Below are 6,366 nucleotides of genomic sequence, written 5' to 3'. Positions count from 1 at the left end.
TACTTACTTCACTATACCTTATTAGCATTTCCTTAGAGTCACTGATGCCATCCAGAACATTTTTATCATTATATCATAAATATGGGATAATTTATTCACTGACCACCCTTTTTTCAGGACTTTCAGCTAGTCTAGCATCTTGTAATACTGTTAAATCCCTTTTTATTACCTGGTTATTACATATGACCCCTGCTGCTCATCAGTTACTTCTAATCTTGGTTTAATTACTATTTTGCTAGAATCTTCTGGCTTTTTTTCACACTTATCTGGATCTGTTAAAGAGAAGATGTGCTTAATAAAAGCAGGACACCTCCAATACACTTATAGAGATATATAAAATCACATGATTATATCCACATGTTAATCCCCACATCTCTATACTCATGGCCTAACCAATATAAATGAATTTCAACTTATCAATCAACAAGTCATATTTTAAAATTGAACTTTTGTTTACAGATACTTGTAGATTCACATGCAATTGTAAGAAAGGACATAATTTCTAGTCTAATTTCTCCCAGTGGTAATATTTTTGCAAAATCATATTACAATATCACAATGAGAATATTAAAATTAATACAGTCAAAATACAGAACATTTCTGTAATTATAAGGATCCCTCAGGTTGCCCTTTTATAGCCACCTCTCCCTCTCTCTATTCTCTTAACTGTGTCCCTAAATGCTAGCAACCACTTACCTGTTCTCCAATTGCACAAATGCATCACTTCAAAAATGTTAGATAAATGGAATCAAGCAGAATGTAACCCTTTGGGAATGGCTTTCTTTCATTCAACAGAATCTCGCATGTGCTTATCATATCCAAATTTGTTTCTGTTTATTGCTGAGTGGTATTTTCAAAATTGTTAGATTTTATGAGTGTAAAGTTATTTGAAGTATTCCTTATTGTCTTTTTTAATGGCTGCAAGATCTGCTGTGATAGGAACTATTTAACTCCTGGTATTGGTGACTGCTTTCTTCTGCCTTTTTATCTCATCAGTCTTGCTAGAGGCTTATACATTTTGGAAATTATTTCAAAGGATCAGTATTTTGATTTCTTTTTTTTTTTTTTTCTTTTTTGAGACGGAGTCTCGCTCTGTCCCCTGGGCTGGAGTGTAGTGGTGCAATGTCAGCTCACTGCAAGCTCCGTCTCCCGGATTCACGCCGTTCTCCTGCCTCAGCCTCCTGAGTAGCTGGGACTACAGGTGCCTGCCACCATGCCCAGCTAATTTTTTGCATTTTTAGTAGAGACGGGGTTTCACCACATTAGCCAGGATGGTCTTGATCTTCTGACCTCGTGATCCACCCACCTTAGCCTCCCAAAATGCTTGGATTAGAGGCATGAGCCACTGCATCTGGCCCAGTAATTCATATTCTTATCATTAGTAATTCCTTAATTTTTCTCTTTTTGTTTGTGTTACTCTTTATTTCTACTTCCTTAAATTAGAAGCTTGGATTATTTGAGATTTTTTTCTCTTTCCTAACATAGTGATTTACTATTATAATTTTTCCTCTCTGTGCTGCTTTAGCTGTTCCCTCTATATTATGATGTGTTATATATTTTTATTTAGTTCTATGTATTTTTTAATTTCATGTAATACTTTATCTTTGAACTATGAATAATTTAGAAGTGGATTTTTAAATTTCTATATAGTTTGACATTTTCCTTCTGTCTTTTTGTTTCTGCTTTCTATTTTGCTTCCATTATGGTCAGACAACGTAATGCACATGATTTCAGTTATTTTAAACTAGTTGAGGTTTGTTTCAAGACCCAAAATATGATCTATTTATATCTTATAAGTGCTTGAAAAATTGTACATTCTAGCATTTACAAGGGTATTCTAAGGGTATCAATTAGATTCTGTTGTTGTTCATTGTGTTGTTCACATCTATACTCTTTATCTGTTGCATGAGTTACTGAGACGGGGTGTTAAATTTCCCATGTATAATTGTGTATTTGTCTGTTTTTTTAAATTCTACCAGTTTTTGCTTCAAGTATGTTGAGGCTCTGTTTTTCATGTATACACATTTATAATAGCTACGTCTTCCTGGTGGATTGATCTTTTATCATTATCTAATGTCTCCCTATGTCTAATAGATTCATTTCTCTGAAGTCTACTTTCTCTGATAGAAACATAACCGTTTCTGCTTTTTTAAAAAATAAAATTAGTATGGTATATATTTTTCAGTTTTACTTTCAAGCTGCCTATGTACTAAAGTTGAAGTAAGTTTCTTGTAAATAGCATATACTTGGGTCATTTTTTGTTTCCTTGCTTGCTTTGGTTTTTTACCTACTCTTCTTATCACTGTCTTTTAGTTGAAATACTTAGACAAGTCACATTTAAAGTAATTTTTGATATGTTGGTGCTTAAGTCTGCCAAATTATTTGCTTTGTATTTTTTTCTCTGCTTGTCATTTTTCTGTTTTCATTCCTTTTTGTGAGTCACTTGGACATTTTTTAAGGATATTATCTTATTTGTGTTGTGTTATGCTGTTATTTATTTATTTATTTATTTGTTTATTTATTTATTGAGACAAGATCTCACTATGTTGCCCAGGCTGGATTGAACTTCTGGGTTCAAGTGATCCTCTCACCTCAGCCTCCCTAGTACTGCTGGAACTTTACGCACCACCTCTGCACCCAGCTTATGATGTTTTAATTTATAATTTATTTATGGTATTACTTTTAAGAGTTTTCCTAGTCTTTGGTCCGATCATTGCAAATTACAGTATACACATGACTTTGGATAGTCTACTTGTATTAATATTTTTTCACTTTGAGTGAAATGTGGAAAATTTACTTCCATTTAGACTCCTTTACCATCTTCACTTCCAAGTTAGAATTGTCTTGAGTTTAGATGGTCTTATAATTTGTATTTCCATCATCACACATGATTTAGAAAACACTTGATGTAAGGGTAGGCTTGTTAAAATTTACCATATTTAAAACTCTTTCCAGTTCTTTTTTCCTTCCTGACCTTCTGGGATTTCTAACTTATCATTTCTTTTTATTTAAAACTTCCTGCTTTTACTATATTTCTTCCTATTATTTCTATTTCTTCCTTTCTATCGGAGACTACCTGGACCCCCTTCTTCTGCATACTGTGGAGGAGGGGGTTGTAGGATGAACTGTCGCTTTATTGATCCTCCTGTCCTGGGCTCCGTAACTGGTTTACCTTTCACGTTCTCCCTTTCACAGTTCTTTGAGTGTCTCTTGCTGTTCCCAAGTTTTAATTGAGTCTTGATATTTATGAAGTTGTCTAGTGAAGAAACACCCACATCAAGAATATATTCATTTATAAATAATACAATTATAAAACAAGTTCCCAATAAGAAATAAAATTTAAAAAATAAAACAAGTTCCAAATCTTCTCTTCTTATCCTTTTTACTTAACTGCCTTTGTATATGTCTATCTATTGCTGTCATCAGGCCTTTTCTAAAATCCAATTCTCATAATATGCAAGCCTAAGTTATGGTAAAATGAAGCAGCCATTAAGAAGTGAATCAAGAAGTCAGGGAAGTGATGCTGGGAACCGCTTGCATCACAAGCAAAGTCATTGGTGTTTCCAGATCTAGCAGAGATACAATGAATAACATGCAAAGAAAAATAATTATATAAGACTATGGCACTATCATGTGCAAATTAAAAGGAAATGTTTGATGGCTGAAGTTTGAGGTACTTCTGAAAATGATGAAATTTTCCAATAGGTTTGCAAAAATTATGCTCCTTAGGATTATGTAGTAAAGGCAAAACTTGAAGAATATGAATTATGCTGTCATATAATTTATTTAGAAAATTTAGAGTAACTACTATAGAATTTATTTCTACTTTTTCCATTTGAATAATTAGCACAGAGTTTTTAATATAATCTAATTTTTAATATTAATAAAAATGAATTTACTATATTAGATTGGCTAGACTATGCTGTGGTAGTTAATAAATGCTGAAATCTCAGTGGCTTAAAGCAGTATGTAATTTTCATTCAATACTTAAATTGATGTGGATCAGGAGCCCCCCTTTATCTTGCCGTTTGACAATCATAAGCACTTGGCCTCCAGGGTTGCTGTATTAGGGGAAGAGTGAGCTAAGTAATTTTACTAAAGAACTTTATTATCTAGGCTTGTAAGTGGCTTACAACCCTTTGGCATATGTGACATTGACTTATTTTTTTTGTCACATGACTCCAATCCATGTGCAGAAGGCAGAAACAAAAAGTTTTCTTTTGGCTTTATGTGCATAAACACTGATATGGTTTGGCTGTGTCCCCACCCAAATCTCATCTTGAATTCCTATGTGTTGTGGGAGGGACCCGGTGGGAGGTAATTGAGTCATAGGGGCAGGTCTTCCTTGTGCTGTTTTCATGATAGTGAAAAAGCCTTACAAGATCTGATGGTTTTGAGAAATGGGAGTCTGCCTGCACAAGCTCTCTCTTTGCTTTCTGCCATCCACATAAGACATGACTTGCTCCTCCTTGCTTTCTGCCATGATTCTGAGGCTTCCCCAGCCATATGAACCCTAAGTCCAATTAAACCTCTTCTGTTTTAAATTGCCAAGTTTTGGGTATGTCTTTATCAGCAGCATGAAAACAGACTAATACAAACACTTGGCATTTTTTCCTGCTCCCATTATTTTTATTATATGAGGTATAATAAGAAGCAACCTTTCCACTATTACTCGAACCTTTTGGATACAATTTAAGTTATGTATTTAAGAGGGTTTCACATGCCAATTTTCTTGAGACAATTAATAAAGACCTCCTGCATACATGAAACTTTTTGCTTTAGTGAAAAACATCTTCCTTAAATTGTGCTGTTCTGCAAGATTTCATAAACAATTAGTATCAGTAGACTGCCAATTTAATATGCTGATGAAAGTTAACCAAGTTACTTAACATTGTAGTAAACCACTTCAGAAAGATCTCATAGAAATATGCTATGCTTAAGCCAATATGAAATTTTCTTTTAAAGACAATGGGATCAGAATCCTTCACTAAAATATGAAGACTGACTCAGCAGAAACAGTATCTGCTATCAATTACATTGCTGGTTATACAAGCAACCTTTTTTTGGTCAGTTCCCAGGAAATTAATGAACAGATTTGATTCTGCTTGGCTTGGAGAACTGATAAAAATCTCACTCCAAGGTAGTGTGAAAGAAGCTATAACCTTTCATTTTCTATTCTTTTAAGAATAATTAAAAGACTTAATTAAAAAATTCTCTATACCATTCAAAGTCCTTTTCCTCTCCAAACTATAATAATGCTATTTATCAGATAAGCCTAACTATCTATACCCTAGGCTGTAATAATCTTTTCTCTGTATTCTGACTTTGTGAAAGGTTGAATTTGTTTTTAATGGTAAAGTGATTATTCCTACTTCTCTTTTAACTTGCACAGGCATTTCTAATTTATTAAAGCAATGAAACTGTTCTTTCTTTTCCCCATAGGAGAGAATAATTATGTAAAACTCTTATATTGAGACATTATGCACACAAAACAAAAGAGAAATAACTAATTTTCCAGAACTAAAATACATTTAACTATGGTATTTTAAAAATACTTTTAGTGCTAAAGATATACTGATTAGGATCAATTAATTTGAACAGGAAGGAAAGTTTCAAGGAAAGATATGTAGAAACTCTATAATTTTTACCAATCTTTGAAACACGAATGTGGCAAGTGCTAAGTAATTAAGAATGGAAGATGGTATTCCAGGATAAAGGAGTTAAACATAAACTGTATGTAACATGGTGTTGTTAGAATATGAGGCATACAAAAGATGTAAATGGAGCTAAACCTGACAAAATAGTGTTCAAGAACTTTTCAATATAATTAAAATGTTTTTTGAATCCTTTCCTAGGAACCAGCTCTATGTATGCAATGTAAAATATTCATTTAGAAATCAGTTTTTCAGAAATGCATGAGAACATAGCAGACATTTCTGTTCTACGTGTTGATTTAGTGACTTTTGCAGCATCATTGCATTACCATGAAAACATTCAATATATGTTTTTGAGGTAATTTACCAAATGAATGTCAAAGTTCTCTTTAATTTATTTATGTCAAGGCTGAGAATGTTACAGAAAGATAACAGAATGTGAAAATCATGCTGGTCAGCCAAGTCAAAGCTGGTTCCATAGACAAATCACATGGAATTCATTGACATCAGTGCCACAGTGAGAAGCAGCCCAGCATCCTGTATTGAGCATGGTGAAATTGCTTAAATTATTGTTGAAGAGTTGACAGACACTTTGCATCAATTTACCATTCAAGAGGGTTTCAAAAGATGACTCAAATAACTTGTTCTAAATGCAAGAATTAAATGATAAACACTTTTCAAAAAGTCAAGTTCATAGGCCTGCTCCTATGAT

The sequence above is a fragment of the Gorilla gorilla genome, chromosome 17 (genome assembly GCF_029281585.2).
Source record: "Gorilla gorilla gorilla isolate KB3781 chromosome 17, NHGRI_mGorGor1-v2.1_pri, whole genome shotgun sequence".
NCBI classification, from domain to species: domain Eukaryota; kingdom Metazoa; phylum Chordata; class Mammalia; order Primates; family Hominidae; genus Gorilla; species Gorilla gorilla.
Note: the sequence above shows the minus strand (reverse complement) of the source record.